The sequence below is a fragment of the Rhamphochromis longiceps genome, linkage group LG9 (genome assembly GCF_057381845.1).
Source record: "Rhamphochromis longiceps isolate RC_006_pf linkage group LG9, R_longiceps_female_GT1.1, whole genome shotgun sequence".
NCBI classification, from domain to species: domain Eukaryota; kingdom Metazoa; phylum Chordata; class Actinopteri; order Cichliformes; family Cichlidae; genus Rhamphochromis; species Rhamphochromis longiceps.
In genome coordinates this window covers 34,192,999-34,213,778 of record NC_140565.1, presented here as the reverse complement: position 1 = coordinate 34,213,778, position 20,780 = coordinate 34,192,999, and the positions used below count along the sequence as shown (strand labels likewise).

General features: G+C 41.3%; 1 pseudogene across 1 annotated transcript in view; it reads right to left on the bottom strand.

Moving 5' to 3' along the window:
* Window positions 1-17,344, bottom strand: part of LOC146662736 (uncharacterized) — a 37,529-nt pseudogene extending 20,185 nt beyond the window's left edge. The window contains exons 1-2 of the transcript XR_014913407.1: window positions 17,062-17,344; window positions 7,744-7,849 (exon numbers count right to left, since the gene is read on the bottom strand). The product of XR_014913407.1 is annotated as an uncharacterized LOC146662736 (transcript). The remainder of the gene's footprint in view (window positions 1-7,743; window positions 7,850-17,061) is intronic.
* Window positions 17,345-20,780: the final 3,436 nt, after the last annotated feature.

The following is a 20,780-nucleotide window of genomic DNA, read 5'->3' as shown; positions in this document are numbered from 1 at the left end:
GGCGTGACACAACTTCGCTGAACACACACAAAGTACCTGCTCTTTCGTTTCCCTAATCCGGTCTTTAAGTGATGACGTGACAAATCCTACTTCCGGGCCTAAAGTAGTCTGCGTTTAATATGGCTTTTGTGTTGTTAACATGTTTAATGTTATGTATTTTCTTCTATTTAATCTCAAAAAGCTCCTAAAAACAGTCAGTGATCACTGTTGACCTCCCTCGGCTTTTATTACTGCTAATCATTTATTTAAGCTCAGTTTTTAAAACCTTAGGATGTAACTACAGCCCAGCCCATGCAGCAGTATATGAATGACTAACCCAACTACCGCCTAGCTCGTGCAGCAGTACATTAAGAACGAACCACTTATTATGAATGAATTATCTCAGTTGTTCTCCTGGCTGAAGTTTGGTCCGTTTACAGCATCCTGCCATGCGATTACATTTGGTCCTCCTGACCACCGAGAATCCTCACGTTAACTTTTATTGAGTGGAAAAAAGTTAGCTTGTTTATATTATGCTAACATAGCTGTGTCGCTAGCGGTCACGTAGCACATTATTATATACCAGCTAGCCAAACTCCAGTAATCCTACAAACGTCACTGCTGTTTTGTTTTCTGTCTTCATTTATGTTGGAAGTGATAGCAGAGCTGTACGTCTTAATTTGTTTCGAAAATCCCGCAGTCAGGACATGCTATATTATATTTAGATGGAAGCTAGCGAGCTAACTTCCTGCTAATTTCTAACTGCGTTAAATGTCATAAATTCCATTTTCATGGATGACTGGATGTTAAACTCAATTGTTACACCTGGAAGAGCAGAACGCTGATCATTTTATTACAGATGAAAGAATTTAGACAGTTTTTCAACTCTCCGTGATGCCACACTGATCGTTAGGGACCTGCAGCGGAGTTTGAGCCCAAACACGGCTAGTGACGTCAGACTTAAAGAACGGATAGAGATCAATGACTGTAGAAAACATGGATGACACGACAGCGCGTCCTCCTATAGGGCTTTGTAGCGTGATGTCACGGGGGTGGGCGTGGAAAGGATTTTGGCCTGATGCGCCATTTTCGGGGTCAAAGCAAAGCGCAAGCGAAAAAGGAGCGAAGGCACACACAACAGCCATGGTTCGTATTTGCTGTGTGTTCGGCTGCAATGTTCGATCACACGACCAGCAAGACAATAAGCTTGAAAAGGGTTTATCTTTTCATTCTTTCCCAACCTGGAAGCAACATGAGGCAGCTCGTGTATCGATGTTACCAAACGAAGGCGTCTAGCCTGGATAGCAGCTGTGAGACGAGCTGACGTGCAGTTCTCTTCCATCTCCAAATATCTGTTGGTGCTCCAGACATTTTCATTCCGGTAAGTTCTAAACATGTTCATATCACTCTTTATAGTCTATTAGTTTTATTTTCTATGCACTCTGAGCTCATAGCAAATTAGAACAAACATCCTACTGAGTGATTTTGCAGAACTACCTTCTATTTATAGAGTTGCTAATTATTTGGCATTATTGCAGTAAACCAGCCGATGAAATGGGTGAAGCACATCATGACTGGGTTCCAGCGCTACACAAGGGACATGCTTCAAACATACCACCATGCCAATCAGATTACTTCTTCCATGTGAGGGTGAAGAGGTGACCCTTCTGGATAAGATGGTGAAGGTTTGCTGCGTTTGGTGAACAGTGTGATAATAAAACCAGGGAAAAATGAAACCTGCTCCTGTTAAATATTCTTGTGCTGTCTAAATAGCGGTAATTTTTCAAAAGATACAGTAATTAAAGTAATGTTAGTAGTGGGTGATATCATGTAAACTGTCATGATTTTGTGTAAACATTTTGTCATTTCGTTAGCTTGATAGCATAATTGCCTAAGTCATTTTTGGCCAGTGACATAGGCAGACGGACAGGATGATGCAGCAGTGGTAGGGGAGTAAAGTTAGGCAAAAATCTCAATTTGACCAAAAAATGACTTAGGCACTTATGCTATGAAGCTAACGATTTGTAAACTATAAATGATATGGATTCTACATTATAGAACATCACATCAGTTACAAAGTGGTTTTAATTTTTTTTTTTTTTAAAAAAGGCAAAAATTATTGTTTCTTTATTCAACGGAATTACAAGCAGTACAACATTTTGCGGCAACGACAGACTTATGGTCGATTCAAACTATGGAGCCTTACATGAGCCTGACAGTCCATTATGTTACCAGGGACTTCACCATGAAAAGTCGGTGCTTACAAACTGCCTTTTTCCCCGAGGATCACACAGGCGAGACTCTAGCACATGGATTAAAGGAGGGCCTTATCTCTTGGAGTAGGAAAAAATGGTGTGCATAACAACAGACAGTGGAGCCAACATTGTGAAAGCAGCATCCCTTAACTGGACAAAGCTTCAGTGTTTTGGCCACAGACTACATCTTGCTGCTCTTGTAAGTTGATAATTTTATTTTTTTTAAAAAAAACAAACAAAAAAAACAATAGCTGTATGCTAGTATGATGTATATTATAAACAACAATAGCAGCATTAATAATACTACAAAAATAGTTCATATTAATACAGCTGTATGTTTTAAACAACAATAATAATTAGGCAATAATGATATTGATAATGATACTGTAAGATTTTAAATATAATAATAAATTAGTTCATGACAAGAACTGATTCAAATTTTATTTTTTCTTGTTAGAGAATGCAATGAAAGATCCAAGAATTGATCGTGCTGTAGGTCTCTGCAAAAAGCTTGCTGGCTAAGGCTTCAGAAATAAGAAAGTAGTCGATTCTAGTATAAACATTATGAGGTGGAGAGTAAAAGGAATACTCCCTGTCTTCTGGATGCATTGTCTGCCAAATATCATTCAGACCTAAATCTGAGGTCATCTGCCTTATGGCAACTACAGATTTACTCTCTGTGCCTCTCCTAGGAAGTGATCTATCTAGGTCTTGATCCAGTATTTGATTAAAATCTCCTTCTACCACTATTTGTGCACCTTCTAATTCCAAAAGATACTGTGACAGGTTATGAAAAAAGGCGGGTATGTCTGCATTAGGTGCATAGATATTACATAAAATTGTGGGCTGCTTCAGTTACAGTTGGAGACGGAAGAGGGAACTTGCTGAGGCCCAAAATGAGCTTAAGCTACCAGAGCACAAGCTTAAAATGGAGTGTCCAACAAGATGTGGCTCCAGACAAGCTATGGTCCAGAGGGTACTTGAACAGCTACCTGCTATTTCACATGTTCTCTCCTCTGATCGGAAGACTAGACACCTGGTTCCAACATGGCAGGATGTTGAAGTTCTCGAGGCACTCAACAAAACACTCAGCCCACTGACAGACTTCACTGATGCCCTGTCAGGAGAGCAATATGTGAACATCTCAGTGAAACCGGTTCTCCACCTCTTTGAAACATCAGTTGTGGCTGTGCAGGAAGATGACTTGGATCTCACACGATCAATTAAGTCCAAAGTCCTGGGGTACCTTCAGGAAAAGTACAGTGATCCAAACACACAGGAGCTGTTAGACATTGCCACATCTCTGGATCCAAGATGGACTACATCCATGAGGACAAAAAAAAAAAAAAAAGCCAGACTGACACATGAGATGACTAGCATAAATTCAGTTGTGGTAATTATGTTTACATCAGATCACATCAGACTCATAATGATATTCACACATTTTAAATTCTTAGAAAAATTTTTATATTGTACTTTATTATTTTAAAGGTATTACTGTGGTGTGGAACAGAATGTTAAGATTAGTTGAGTTCCACCTCAACTGCATCCCCGGCTGCCCCCATGAAGAAGAGCCGAAAGACCTTAGGCAGCTTCCTTAAAGCAGCAAAAGGCAATGAGACACCATCCCAGCCTGAGCAAGATGTCGTCTCAGAACTACTGTCATATTTGCTCTTAAGCAACATTGATAGTGAAGCGGACCCCTTAGTCTGGTGGAGGGAACACAAGGGAGAATTTCCAAGACTGTCCATACTGGCAAAAAAATACCTCTGTATTCCTGCCACAAGTTCCCTTTCTGAAAGGGTGTTCAGCACAGGGGGGACATTGTAACGTGTCTCCGTTCCTCACTGAAGCCTCAAAATGTTGACCGACTTGTGTTCTTGGCAAAACACCTTTAAGCAGCTGGCTGCATAAAAAAAGGACTACGTTCTCTGTTGTGGTCCTGCCATGGTCAACTATCATATCGTCATGTCAAGCGTTATATTTTGTTAATATTTGTGGTTTACATTTTAAGAAACATACCTATTACCTACCTCTCTCATCACCTTACACACGCAAAGAATACTGTTCAAAATGTTATTGTTAAAGTATTGTAAATATTAAATATTTTGTACGTAAGCGTAGACAAGTGAGACATTTATTGTTTTTATGTTCAGTCTCAACTGTTACGAAGTTGATGTGCAGTTAATAAGTGCGATAAATATTTATATTGGAAAAAAAAATCGAGAGAGAATCGTGATCTCAATTCTAAGCAAAAAAAATCGTGACTCTCATTTTATGCAAAATGGTGCAGCCCTACGTACAAGTACTGAAAAATTATTTACTAGTACTCACCTATCATGTGACTGGAGAGCGCAAACTCCGCTCTTGTCGTTTTCCATCAAACACTCATTAAAACAGCAACCTGCAGGTATGTTAGCGCACTCATTCCCGGCTATTGACGCCAGAATTAAAGACTGAATAATGGTTGTAGTGAGTCATTTCTCCAACTGCTGGCACAAACTGGTTTTACATGAAAGTACAGCCCAACACAAATTTAGCTTGAATTTTTTTTTATTTTTTATTTATTTTCGGTATCAAGTCACATCAGTCGTTGTTTCAAAGCCTGTTGACCAATTTAGTTCATATTAGAAGCTTCACGAGCAACTGGTGTAAAATTATTTGGACTTTTGGGAGAAAAGCAATTTAAGAGCACAGATTACAAAACAGGAGGATTAAACATGAACATGGAATTCAACTGAGGTAACTTATGAAATGAATAAATAAATAAAAAACATTCATGTTGAAACAGAGCATCAAAGGTAATCAAAGAAAAATAAAAACTTGACGTACATATTTATAATTTCAGCTTCCTGAGTGTAACATTCAGGATTACTCACTGCAGGTCCGGAAATAAGAGCTACCTCATCAGATCCAAGTGTGAAATCAGCTGAACTCTGTGGAGCCTGATCAAGGTTTTTAAGTCTGACCCTCCAAACAGGACTTTGCTGTCTCTTCAGATTCATTGTGATCCAGAGACTCCAGGTCTGCATGATCACGCTGATGATTGCACAGAGCAGATAATGAAGTGAATGTTTTTGCACATTGGTAACAGTGAAACTGTTTATTTGCAGCGTGGTATCGTTTGTGTTTGGAGTATGAACTGAGATTCTTGAAGCTCTTGTCACACTGGTCACAGCTGAAGTTCTCTTCCATGTGTGTACTCTCATGATAGTTACGACTAGTTGAACGCGAGAAGGTTCTGTCACAGTGTCTGCATTTGTATGGTTTCTCTCCTGTGTGGACTTGTTTATGACTTTTAAGGTGACCTGCAGTGGTGAAGGATGACCCACACTGGTCACAGACATGCTTTTTAACCCCACTGTGAATAAGTTCATGTATTTTTAATATACTTGGCGTGGGGAAGCCTCTCCCACATTCTTTGCAGTAGCTCATTTTGTCTCCAGTGTGTCTACGTTGATGTAGTTCTAGACTTCGATGATGGCTGAACGTTTTTCCACAAAGGTCACAGCGAAAGTCTTTCCCACCACCACAGCGACGACAGGGTTGAGAAGTGGATCCATCTGTGTCGCTCTGCTTCTAAACAAAGACACAAAGACAGTGTGAGTCAGTCCTTCAACATTTTTATCCTGAACATCACCTGAAATAAAGAGCAGCTCTGCCAATATTCGGTTACCTTTTACTGTTTACATTATAACACTCAACTTACTGGGTGAAAATGTCTCATCATTTGTAGGTAATCTACTTAATGGAAAGACTGATTTTTAAACCTAAGGATGCGCTACTCTGCATGCCACAAGAAAGTAACCCAAAGCTGCTCTCCAATGTATCCACTGGAGTGTGATTGTTAGATAGAAAAGGAAGAATCTTTAAAAACATATTTTTTTCCAACATCAGGAAAGTTTCAGAAGGTTTGTGTGAGGTTTGACTGAATATTCTGTACATTAAGTTTTTATGTCTCGTTTAGCTTTGAAATTAAACTATATTCACATAATACTTCAAAATAAGTGCAAGTCTAAAAAGAAAAATACATACCTCACAGTAACTGCACTTGTAGAGTTTTTTTCTGGTGTGGATCTGTTGGTGTTTTTTCAGGGAACTTGGCTCTTTAAAAGCCTTATCACACAGGTCACATTTATAAGGTCTCTCCTCAGTGTGGCTAAACATGTGGCTTTGTAACTGTGCATCTGTTGTAAACAGTTTGCCACACTGATCACAGCAGTAAACATCATTGCCCGTGTGAATCCGTAGGTGAATATTTCTGTACCCTACATGGCTGAAAGTTTTTCCACAAATGTCACAGCTGTACGCCTTAATTCCAGAGTGGGTAACTTGATGTTTTTTTAAGTTTTGGGACTGGGTAAATGATTTTCCACACAACTTACAGCTGAATGCCTTAATTCCACTGTGAATGAGTTGGTGTGTTTTTAAGCTTGCAGCCTGGCTAAAAGACTTTCCACACAAGTCACAGTTGTATGCTTTAACTCCACTGTGGGTGACTTTGTGTATTTTTAAGCTTTCAAGGTGGGTAAAAGACTTTCCACACAAGTCACATCTGTATGCTTTAACTCCACTGTGGATGAGTTGATGTCTTTTTAGGCTTCCAGGATGGGTAAAAGACTTTTCACACAAGTCACATTTGAACGCTTTAACTCCAACGTGGATGAGTTGATGTGATTTTAAGTCTGCAGCCTGGGTAAAAGGCTTTTCACAGAACTCACAACAGTACGGTTTAACTCCACTGTGGATGAGTTGGTGTCTTTTTAAGTTTGCAGGACAAATAAAATCCTTCCCACACTCCTCACAGCTGTATTTTTTCTGCCCCTTTCTTCTGTGAGGTTTGTCGGCCTCCTGAGAGCGCTGACTTCTCGCTCCGTGTTGGTCCTGCAGTGACAGAGATACAAACAGAGGCAGTGAGTGAAATGCAGTCGTGGAACAAACTGAAACTCCATTAGTGGAATTAAAGTTGTCAACAAACACATTGTAGTTGTTTTACCGCCACCTTCTGGTGATAGTATCACATTGCAATGATGTGCTACAATGAAGAAATATTGATCACTGGACAAAAGCTGTTACATGTTTAAATCATGCTTTTTATTTGTTTTTGTTTCTAATGTCTCTGTAAAGCACTTTGAATCACCTTGTTGTTGAATTGTGCTATACAAATAAATTTGCCTTACTTCATAAAAAAAAAAACAACAACAAAAAAAAAAAACTGAGTTCAACTGATAATAAAGAAAATGGAAAGAAAACATTATTGAAGAAATTGTTTGTTGGGAAAAAATATTTCCTCTTTGGAAAAGTTTGAGTTGAACTGATGACATTGTTTCCCCCCCCCAATTGTGTGCTGATAAAATATGATCTCCATATTTTCTTGTAACTTCTGTGGTTTCTGTTTGTGACGTACATTCTGCATGTGTGGAGGAGCCCAGGATGGAAAATATAAAGCTGCTGTTAACAACCAGCTGTGCACACAGTTTTAATAACAGTAACTGAGATATTTTCTCACCTCCTGTGTTGAAGTCATTGTTTCCTCTGTAGTGGCTGAGCTGAGTCCAAATGGCTGAAACTGTTCCTCTGCTGCTCCACCAGACTCTTCTCCTCCTGTTACTCAGCTGGGACACAAAAGTATAGATATGTATTTTATCCCTGACAAGAAGAAGCAGAGCAAATAAACATTACTACACTCAGTGACAACAATACCTATGAAGCTTCAAGGTGAAACCCCAGAAGCAACTACAAAAAGAAAGTCATCAGCTGCAACAAGAACTTGAAAAAGTCACTGAGCTCCCTGCATACCACCACCTTTACCCGGTGGATGCTGCACCCTGTATATATGGACTTCCATATATACACACAAAGAAGGAGTCCCACTCAAACAAACTTACACTTGATCCAGATGAAACTAAAGTTCCCTTTGATGTAATCTCGCTTTTCACTTATATAGGGCTTTGGAGCGTGATGTCACGGGGGTGGGCGTGGAAAGGATTTTGGCCTGATGCGCCATTTTTGGGGTCAAAGCAAAGTGCAAGCGAAAAAGGAGCGAAGGCACACACAACAGCCATGGTTCGTATTTGCTGGGTGGTTGGCTGCAATGTTCGATCGCACGACCAGCAAGACAATAAGCTTGAAAAGGGTTTATCTTTTCATTCTTTCCCAACCTGGAAGCAACATGAGGCAGCTCGTGTATCGATGTTACCAAACGAAGGCGTCCAGCCTGGATAGCAGCTGTGAGACGAGCTGATATCCAGTTCTCTTCCATCTCCAAATATCTGTTGGTGTGCTCCAGACATTTTCAGTCAGGGTGAAGAGGTGACCCTTCTGGATAAGATGGTGAAGGTTTGCTGCCGTTTTGGTGAACAGTATGGTGGTAAAACCAGATAAAATGAAACTTGCTCCTGTTGAATATTCTTGTGCTGTCTGAATAGCGGTAATTTTTCAAAAGATACAGTAATTAAAGTAATGTTAGTAGTGGGTGATATCATGTAAACTGTCATGATTTTGTGTAAACATTTTGTCATTTGTAAACTATAAATGACATGGATTCTACATTATAGAACATCACATCAGTTACAAAGTGGTTTTAATTTTTTTTTAAAAAGGCAAAAATGATTGTTTCTTTATTCAACGGAATTACAAGCAGTACAACATTTTGCGGCAATGACAGACTTATGGTCGAGTCAAACTATGGAGCCTTACATGAGCCTGACAGTCCATTATGTTACCAGGGACTTCACCATGAAAAGTCGGTGCTTACAAACTGCCTTTTTCCCCGAGGATCACACAGGCGAGACTCTAGCACATGGATTAAAGGAGGGTCTTATCTCTTGGAGTTTGGAGGAGGAAAAAAATGGTGTGCATAACAACAGACAGTGGAGACAAACTGACTGAACGCCAACTTTTTTTCCACTCATTAAAAGTTAACGTGAGGGATTCTGGTGGTCAGGGACAAATGCAATCGCATAGCAGGATGCTGTACACGGGCCAAACTTCAGTCAGGAGAACAACTGAGATTATTCATCCACAATACGAGGTTAGTCATTAATATACTGCAACAACATGGGAATAGAGCAGCTGCGAGAGAATTCAACATTAATGAATCAGTGTTACGGAAGTAGAGGAAGCGCAGTTTTTGGCTTTCCCCATATTTCAAAAGTGCTTCATCTCTTTGCTATGACTGTCGCCATAATTTGCAGATGATAATGGTTGTAGCCGCTGCGATGCTTTCGACCAAAACAGGCACAGCTTGATGACATCATCAACATGCGCTATCTCGATAGAGCGATATAGTCAAAATCTCTATCGTTGGTCAAATTTATATCGTTTATATCATATATCGTTTATATCGCCCACCCCTATATTGTACCTTAATTTGTTTTTATATAAGTGCGTGGAATGAGTCTTCAGTTGAATGTTTTTTAAGAGGCAAAAATACTTAAGTAAATGGCGAGTCGAATTTTTGTCTTTTTTTTCCTGTTTTTGCTGATCCAATTCGTGACTTAAAACCGTGATCCGATCCGAACCGTGAGATTTTTGACCCGTTGCACCACTAACAGTGACCATCAAATCGATGAGAAAATATTGCTGAAAACGATGTGCTGGGAGTCCGCTGTTCTCACCGGCTCTAGTGATCCTCGATCTCCCGGTCAGCTATGGAGCTGGTGGGTAAAAGACATCCCCAAAAATGTCGGATCACTTTGGAAATGTATATCTTGCTGAATCGAGCAGATATCTGAGGCTTACACAGCTACATTCACATTAAAATAACTTTTATTTTGTGATTTTAGATATAGAGTAATATTTAAGTTTTAGCCGCGCTCATCTACCATTGCCGTGTTTGGCGTTTGGATGAAATGCATTCTAGGATATTTAGCTGTACTAAGTACACACAAGTCACCACCAATGCATGCTTGATAAAACAGGAGGAACGAGAACACATCTAGGAATTTTTCACGTTCTCAGCTCGATGCGTACTTTAAATCAAGTCTTCAATGGCTAATTCCAGGCCCAAACTACTTCGCCTTTAATAAGGCTTTTGTGTTTTTAACATGGTTTATTGCTTTATATCTTGTTCTACTTTATCTCAAAAAGCCCCTAAAAACACTCAGTGATCACTGTCGGCCTCTCTTGGTCTTTATTACCACTAATCATTTTAAAGCTCAGTTTTTAAAACCTTATGATGCAACTACCGCCTAACTTGTGCAGCAGTACATTAAAAACGAACCACTTATTATGGATGGATTATCTCAGTTGTTCTCCTGACTGAAGTTTGGCCCGTGTATAGCATCCTGCTATGTGATTGCTTTTGTCCCTAACCACCAGAATCCCTCACGTTAACTTTTATCAAGTGGAAAAAAGTTAGTGTTCGTCCTTCAGCTTCACTGTGCTAATGTTATGCTAACGTACCTGTGTCGCTAGCGATCGCGTAGCACAATATATAGCAAATAGAATAGAATAGAATAGCCTTTATTGTCATTGTACAGAGTACAACGAAATTGGAGTGCCACTCCCTTGGTGCAAGTTTCAATAATAAATATAAATGTAAAATATAAAAAGTACAAAAAAAAAAACAATCGTAAGTACTCAAACAATAGTATGTACAATATATACAGGATAGCAGCATTAATATAATGACAGTGACGGTATGGAATAGGTTCAATTGTTTTTGTGCTTATTTACTACGGTGATAGCTCTGGGAAAGAAGCTATCCCTGAATCTGTTTGTCCTGGTTTTATGTGACCTGTACCGTCGGCCTGACGGTAATAGTTCAAACAGTTGGTTGCTGGGGTGAGAGTAGTCCTTGATGATATTGCCAGCTCTGCTGAGGTACCGAGAGTTTGCAGTGACCTCCAGGCTGGGCAGAGAGCAGCCAGTGATCTTCTGGGCTGTGTTGATGACCCTCTGCAGTACTTTCCTGTCCGCAGCTGAGCACCCTGCATACCATGTTATGCCGTACGTTAGGATGCTCTCTATGGTGGCTCTGTAAAATGTCACCAGCAGCCTCTCCTCCAGGTTGTTCCTCCTGAGCACTCTCAGAAAGTGGAGACGCTGCTGGGCCTTTTTAACCACCGCTGTAGTATTTGCAGTCCAGGAGAGGTCATCAGAGATGTGCACGCCCAGAAACCTCATGGAGTGTACCCTCTCCACACAGCTCCCGTGAATGTAAAGTGGGGCCGGGTCTGCTCTGCCCTTCCTGAAGTCCAAGATAAGTTCTTTAGTTTTCGTGGTGTTCAGTTGGAGGTTGTTAACTGAACACCACTCAGTCAGTCTGTTGACCTCATCTCTGTAGTCCGACTCATCCCCCCTTGAGATGAGTCCAACCACTGTGGTGTCATCCGCGAACTTTATGATGGTGTTTGAGAGATGGGTAGGGGAGCAGTCAGATGTGTAGAGCGTAAACAGGAGGGGACTCAAAACACATCCTCGTGGAGACCCGGTGCTGAGTGTGATGGTGCTGGACCGGTGGGGGCCGAGTCTGACAGACTGTGGTCTATTTGTCAGGAAGTCCTTGATCCAGAGGCAGATGGGGGTGGAGAGTCCCAGGTGAGACAGTTTCTGGACCAGGATCTCCGGGATGATATGATTGAATGCTGAGCTGAAGTCCAGAAAGAGCATTCTCACATAGCTTCCTCGGTGCTCCAGGTGACTCAGCGCAGTGTGGAGCGCTATGGTGATGGCGTCCTCGGTGGAACTTCAGTAACCCTGCAAACATCCCTGCTGTTTAGTTTAGTTTTCCGTCTTCATTTATGTTGAAAGTGATAGCATGGCTGTACATTTTAATTTGTTTCACTAATATCTCAGTCAGAACATGCTATATCATGCTTAGGTGGAAACTAGCGAGCTAACTTCCTGCTAACTTCTAACTCTGTTGAATTTCATAAATTCGGTTTTCATGATGCCTGGTGTGGAGATACAGAAATTATTTTATTGCTGCCATATAATCTGCATCATTATAATTGCATTAATAACATTCTTTACAGCATTATTTCATGTAATAATATTTCTCACAGTATTGATATTGCATTACAGTTGTTTATTGAAGATGTTCATTTGAGGATCCTTCCATTATGTTAACTTTTATTACAAGTGCGGTTAGAAGTATTTTATACACATTGCATATCTGTGCTTATTTTGAGTTGATGTTCGGTTCATTAAGGGTCTTAAGCTTCACTGGCGTGACTGTCCAGGTGATACATGCTGAGGGAAACTAGAACATAGAAGGATGATTGCATGCATGCTTAAAATACATATAACACATATAATCTAGGAATGTGTCCGGCCTGAGGCCTTAACTCATTTGGTGTCTCACTATATTTTACTCTACTTGCCAACAGATGACCAGAGTCAATAATTAGCCCCAGAGACCCTGAGGGCTTGAAGCTTATTACCTTGTATGGAAGGTGTTATAGAAAAGAGAAGTTCTATGTCTGTTTATAGCCATTAAAGATGTACAAGATGCACCATTAACTGTGACTAATGTCTGGAACCTATTTTAATCTGTCATTCCCACTGCTTTAGTCAGAAGACATATGTTGATCTTTTCTCCGGGCTGTTAATAAACTCATCGTTTGATTGCACTTTCCTGGGGCCTCCGTGGTTTGTGACACTGCTCTAGATTGATTGATTTTGCGACACTGGATGTTAGACTTAATGTTACACCTGGCGGAGCAGCAACACTGATCATTTTATTACAGATGAAAGAATTTAGACAGTTTTTAACTCTCAGTATGCCGCAGTGTTCGTTTGACTTTGGGACCTGAAGAGATGGAATTTAGGACCCAGATAACTCGCGTGGCTCCTGACTCCATCAAGCAATGTGCCTTCATAACTTACCAAAGTCGTACTAAAACATTCTTTGAAAGATTTCTGCACGCCATGTGCTACGTATAATCGGTCAGTAAGCACAACCATAATTCATACAAAGCACACTGTCGATTTTTAAGAAAATTAAAGGATTTTAAGTGTGACTTTAAAGTGTGTAAAGTACATTATATAGAAGAAAGAATATACTATATCGTCATATATATCATTACCGCACATGCTTCAAATTATACCGTGATATAGATTTTAGACCTTATCGCCCAGCCTTAAGTGAATCCTGCTTGTGTCGTGTTATTCAGGATTGCAAACCGAGCAGTATTCACTGGCTTGTTGTGTTTGTGGATATATTACTGAATTTAATTCTCCATAAAATCATCCCATTCTCCATAAGATTAAGGTCAACCATTGAACGGCATACATTTTAAAGTAAAGGCTTTAAAACAGAGTTAGTACAAACATCATTAATGTCACATAACTTTGTCGACATGTGGCCACCAACAATACTTTAATGTTCTTCATTATTAAGCATTTGCACATACAGTGGGGCAAAAAAGTATTTAGTCAGCCACCGATTGTGCAAGTTCCCCCACCTAAAATGATGACAGAGGTCAGTAATTTGCACCAGAGCTACACTTCAACTGTGAGAGACAGAATGTGAAAAAAAAAAAATCCATGAATCCACATGGTAGGATTTGTAAAGAATTTATTCGTAAATCAGGGTGGAAAATAAGTATTTGGTCAATAACAAAAATACAACTCAATACTTTGTAACATAACCTTTGTTGGCAATAACAGAGGTCAAACGTTTACTATAGGTCTTTACCAGGTTTGCACACACAGTAGCTGGTATTTTGGCCCATTCCTCCATGCAGATCTTCTCGAGAGCAGTGATGTTTTGGGGCTGTCGCCGAGCAACACGGACTTTCAACTCCCGCCACAGATTTTCTATGGGGTTGAGGTCTGGAGACTGGCTAGGCCACTCCAGGACTTTCAAATGCTTCTTACGGAGCCACTCCTTTGTTGCCCGGGCGGTGTGTTTTGGATCATTGTCATGTTGGAAGACCCAGCCTCGTTTCATCTTCAAAGTTCTCACTGATGGAAGGAGGTTTTGGCTCAAAATCTCACGATACATGGCCCCATTCATTCTGTCCTTAACACGGATCAGTCGTCCTGTCCCCTTGGCAGAAAAACAGCCCCATAGCATGATGTTTCCACCCCCATGCTTCACAGTAGGTATGGTGTTCTTGGGATGCAACTCAGTATTCTTCTTCCTCCAAACACGACGAGTTGAGTTTATACCAAAAAGTTCTGCTTTGGTTTCATCTGACCACATGACATTCTCCCAATCCTCCGCTGTATCATCCATGTGCTCTCTGGCAAACTTCAGACGGGCCTGGACATGCACTGGCTTCAGCAGCGGAACACGTCTGGCACTGCGGGATTTGATTCCCTGCCGTTGTAGTGTGTTACTGATGGTGACCTTTGTTACTTTGGTCCCAGCTCTCTGCAGGTCATTCACCAGGTCCCCCCGTGTGGTTCTGGGATCTTTGCTCACCGTTCTCATGATCATTTTGACCCCACGGGATGAGATCTTGCGTGGAGCCCCAGATCGAGGGAGATTATCAGTGGTCTTGTATGTCTTCCATTTTCTGATGATTGCTTCCACAGTTGATTTTTTCACACCAAGCTGCTTGCCTATTGTAGATTCACTCTTCCCAGTCTGGTGCAGGTCTACAATACTTTTCCTGGTGTCCTTCGAAAGCTCTTTGGTCTTGGCCATGGCGGAGTTTGGAGTCTGACTGTTTGCGGCTGTGGACAGGTGTCTTTTATACAGATGATGAGTTCAAACAGGTGCCATTCATACAGGTAACGAGTGGGGGACAGAAAAGCTTCTTACAGAAGACGTTACAGGTCTGTGAGAGCCAGAGATTTTCCTTGTTTGAGGTGACCAAATACTTATTTTCCACCCTAATTTACGAATAAGTTCTTTACAAATCCTACCATGTGGATTCATGGATTTTTTTTCACATTCTGTCTCTCACAGTTGAAGTGTACCTCTGGTGCAAATTACTGACCTCTGTCATCATTTTAAGTGGGGGAACTTGCACAATCGGTGGCTGACTAAATACTTTTTTGCCCCACTGTAAATAAGTGACATAATACTCAGTACTTCCTTTTGAAAGTTTACTCCTCGGCCACCCACTTCAGCCGTCACACATATTTTCGTGTCAAAATTATCCACATCCTCCACAGCGCTATGAATTGTGGGATATATGGGACCATGAAGTCTACACCAGACCACACTTCAAATTTGGGGCCATCGTTGGCGCATTGGTCGACCGCATTTGGAGTACCACTTCGAGTTGGGACAGCTGTCGCTGTGACGTAATTGGTCTCCAAATGCGCACTACGAAGAGTGTGGTTGCTGGATTGGAACACAGCCCTAGGGACTTGCAGCGGAGCTTGGGCCCAGGCACGGCTAATGATGTCAAAATTAAAGACCAGATTGGAAAACTACTTGGTCTCCGACTGATGGCGTACCATGAGTACGGAAGTATGCACAAGTACGCATAAAATGTCATTTCCGGGATAAAACCGCAAAGGATTGTAGGTGCGAGTGGCAAGCGGTACTAGCGCAGAGAGGCTTTCACAAGTAAAGTCACACAACGATAAAAAGAAACATGAAGAATGGCAAGAAGCTGTTGCATTATTGTTGCATTAACTGGCAAGGGCCAGTTGCATGACAGCCACTGGAAGCCGATGGGTAAAGAGAACGGTTTTTATTGGATTCCGATGTGGAAGAGAAATTGTTCAAGCCATGTTTCCGAAGTAACAAAGAGTCGACGAATGTCGACGTAATCATGGCAGCCCTAGCTGCTACCACAGCAAGATTTGATCAGTTAAGAAAAAGAGAGCAATATCAAAACAGCCACGAAAAGTCAAGCACATATGTGCCCAAGTGTTGTATTGAAGCAATCAAGTGATGAATAACGGTTTTCCAGTAAGTTGTTTTGATATGTTTTTTTTATTGCATTGTTGATTATTTTTTCACCGAAGCAGCTAATAAAGCACCATTGAATACAATTTAGCCTCTTTTTTGGAAGATTCTATAATAGAATGAAACAATAATGCCAGTTATGAATAAAGACAATAAATTGAATGAATTACGAAACTCATTTTATTTCTATTAGATCTGAAAATGTTGTGTAACACTACAACCTGAAACAACAATTAGATTGCGTTGGCCTGTACAGGAGATAAAGGACAAAAATGTAACAACAGCTGTGAAATGGAATAGTCCAAATCACCAAAGTAAACTGGAGCTGGGCTTGTTGCAGGGATCTGAAGTCACTAAACATTTTGTGAGTGTATGCACTCACACTTAGGACCATATAATAGTAAATATGTGCGTGATAAAAGTCGGGCAGCAGGCTAACGCCCTTACTCCACTCTGTATGCTTGTATGGGTCTGACCCTTTCACTCCTCTGATTTTGTTCCTCTTTTTTTTTTTTTTTTTTTTGCCTTTTCGTGAAGTCTGGCTTTGTACGGACCTGCCGTGTTCACATATATGTTTTTGGGGCAAATAAAATGCAAGTAGGGATTAGGACCGCAGAATGAATGATCACCGGTGCTGGAAATGCTAGCGCTTGATGGAGTTTTTTGATTTTGTTGCCACCCACAATGCAATGCGCCAAAGTCACGTGGTCTGTCAATCTCTATTGAGACAGGCCCAGAGTGATATGAAACGATAGATGTTTTCCTATCGTCAACCGATATGTTTCGTTATAACGAGCAGCCCCACACCATGGTTTGGACTCGGTGTGGCCGTGGGCCGCTGTAAGCTATCGCGTCGCCATTCCAAAAATACACTGCAATACACTCTCTCTTCTCTCAACGTGTTCACATTAAACCGTGAACAGACACCGAGGAGAGCAGCAGAAGACCTCATTCAGGAGCTAAACTCAACATGAACTGAACTCACAGTAAAGTTAGCTCGGTGCTTACCTTTAGATGAAACTCCGCGATGAAGCTGGAACTCTTTCCAAACACAGGAAACAGATCAGCGTGAACCGACGTGGTTCACGCTGATCTCAGCTACTAGCCAGGAGACAAGGGTGGGCAGATGGCTGTAGATATCGATACAAACGTTGGTAGTGGTTTATGATCGGTACTTCGGTTTTTTCTCTCCTCAAAGTTCAGTACTTTACTCCCGTTTCATGAAAAAGGAGCTCTTTCTGCTCGTCTCCTCTGCGGTACACTTTACTCCGCCCCCTTAGTTCCTGCTCTGCTGTTATTCGTTTCTGTGCGGTCACATGATGGAGCTACGCTGAGAAATCACATTTTTGAGATGAGAGCGTGAGAAAGAGTATGGAACGCCAGGACTGCCATAATGAATTAATTAAATACACCATTAAATAATTAATTAAATTTGGAATTAATTAAAAGAGGAGCCCCATGTGGAAATACTTTATGGCTGGAAGTGAAAACACTGAGATAAAAACAAATCTAATAACTTCATACTGTCACTGGGTTCAAACTAAAGAAGTGCTCACGACAAATCATGAGTGAATGAAACCGTGACATAATAAAATGTTTGTTAAAGCAACCAAGAATGTCATCTTTGTGATAAGTTTGGTGTGAATCTTTGGTAATTCATGGGGTTTGCTTTGTCTTTGTCGGCTTTCTCACCCGATGGCACGTAGACCAACAAAGCTCAGAATGGACTGCAAAAAAAAAAGTGCACATGTAAAACTGCAGTGTTAAGTGATGCGGTTGTAAAGTTTGAGTGCACGTCTCTGGAATGGTTGGCAGTATTAAGGATGATTTTTGTTAAAATCATATTGATATGACCCCGTGAATTATTCGTAGATGACCATTAGATTAGTTTGATGGGTTAACACAGAGAGCTGAAGATATCGTGGATATGCTGACCTCGCTCCGTGGTATACAGGGCCGTTTACCCTCATGATTAATATTCACAATAAAAATATTAGCCGAACATCATGAAGTCTGTATGTGTTTCATACTGTCGAACAACCTTTGTACAGTTAAAGCCAGCAGTTACTACATGATGGAAACACCAACGTTATTTCTTTTAATACAGTTTGTGTTTCGGTGTGTCGGACAGGGTCCGACTGTGTGTCGGACAGGGTCGTCTGCAGTACGGGGGCCCCACAGGGAACGGTTCTGGCTCCGTTCCTCTTCACCATCTACACTGCAGACTTCTCCCACAATTCCACCCAGTGCTTCCTGCAGAAGTTCTCTGATGACTCTGCAATAGTCGGCCTCATCACTGATGGGGACGACAAGGAGTACAGAGGACTGACTCAAGACTTTGTGGACTGGTGCCAGCTGAACTACCTCCAGATCAACGCCAGTAAAACCAAGGAGCTGGTGGTAGACTTCCGCAGGCACAAGCATTCTCCACTGCAACCACTGAACATCCAGGGTATGGACATTGAGGCTGTGGACAGCTACAGGTACCTTGGTGTTCATCTGAACAACAGACTGGACTGGACTCATAACTCAGACGCCCTCTACAGGAAAGGGCAGAGCAGGCTGTACCTGCTGCGGAGACTCAGGTCGTTTGGGGTGGAGGGCCCACTCCTGAAGACCTTCTATGACTCTGTGGTGGCTTCTGCTATCTTTTATGGTGTGGTCTGCTGGGGCGGCAGCATCTCTGCTGGGGACAGGAAGAGACTGAACAGGGTGATCCGAAGGGCCAGCTCTGTTCTAGGATGCCCTCTGGACCCAGTGGAGGTGGTGAGTGACAGGAGAACGGCGGCTAAGCTGTCATCCCTGTTGGACAACGTCTCCCACCCCATGCAGCAGACTGTGACAGCACTGAGCAGCTCCTTCAGTGGGAGACTGCGGCACCCACGGTGTGGGACGGAGAGATTTCGCAGGTCTTTCCTCCCCACTGCTGTCAGACTCCACAACAAAGACTTTAACTGAACAAACACACACATCCACACATGTGCAATAACACTAAGTGCAATAATCCTTTCTGGCATCGTTGTATTTTTACTCAGTTGTATATAGCATTCGTATTCTATTTTTATCTTATTGTATATTTTTATTCTATTTTATTCTACTGTATATAGTATATTATTTTATTCTATTCTGTACAGCTGTGTACTGTATTTATTCTTATTGTATTCTAATTTTTGCGTCATAACTTTTGCACTGTCCACTTCCTGCTGTGACAAAACAAATTTCCCACGTGTGGGACTAATAAAGGTTATCTTATCTTATCTTATCTTATACACAGGTCAGGCTGAGTATTCAACAAAAACCCAAAGATCAGATGTTAAAGGGCCTGTATATGTATAGCGCTTTACTAGTCCCAAAGGACCCCAAAGTGCTTTACACGTCCAGTCATCCACCCATTCACACACTGGTGATGGCAGCTACATTGTAGCCACAGCCACCCTGGGGCGCACTGACAGAGGCGAGGCTGCCCGACACTGGCGCCACCGGGCCCTCTGACCACCACCAGTAGGCAACAGGTGAAGTGTCTCGCCCAAGGACACAACGACCGAGACTGTCGGAGTCGGGCGAAGGCCAAGGCGAACTCCCAACTCTTGAGCCACGATCGCCCCGAAATAATCTGATTTTTTTGCTCTCTCTCCTCCTAAACATGTTTTTAATGTTAGTTATGATTCAGAACTGGCGACTTAAACATTTATGACACATATGAACATTATGAAATAAAAACCTGATAAATATAACCTCAGTAAATGAAGTCAGTGTACTGCGGGGGTTATGGCAGCTGAGTACCGGGGCCTGCGCTTTGAGGCGAGCAGGTCTCTCGCACGCTTTGCTGTAAGACTGGGCTGGGCAGACATCTCCGAAATCATCAAAGCACTTTTGCAAAGAGGCTGTATCTTGACAAACCGACCAGACACATGAAGATTAAACCGCTACATTCTCAGCTAAAAAAATATTACAATGGTATTTGGTGACACACAAACTGGGTTTTTCAAAGTTCAGTTCTCTTAGTTTCCACATGCCAGTTGTTGATATCCAGTAACGCCTTCTAAAAACAACGGCCACCAGGCTAAAGCAATGGTTTTGACTTGATTAGCGTTAACCCCGCCCCCTGGGTTTGATGGGTGAGGTTGACAGATAAAATAAATTCATGGTAAGACATGAAGAGTCAAGTGTGCCAAAATGAATTAATTAAATACACTATTAAATAAGTATTGAAATGTCTCAATAATTAATTAAAATGTGAAATAAATAATTAAATGTGTCAAAAGTATTTGTTTAATTAATTATTTACAATTTTCATTAATTATTTACAATTTTCATTAATTATTGTCAGATTTTGAGTGAAAAACCTCCTTCCATCAGCAAGGATATTGATCATAAAAGGTGGCTGGGTTTTATAGCATGACAATGATCCCAAATACACCACCCATTTTGATAAACATGTTATTGCAAACCATTGTACGTGATGGCTTAAGTTATTTAATTTCACTGAATATGTGACACAAGCTAAAGTAGCATTATATTTTTATGTTTAAGACACGATGATGTTTCTAAATGTAACGGCCTTCATTATAATTAGTTCTCATGATGTCGACGCTGAGCGATCCTGATGGTGAACTTGGAATCCGGTCTTAGAAGTCTGATGTCATTAGCCGTTTCCGGGTACAAACTCCACTTCAGGTCCCAAAGTCAAATGAACACTACAGCATCATTATTTATTTTCTTTTTCT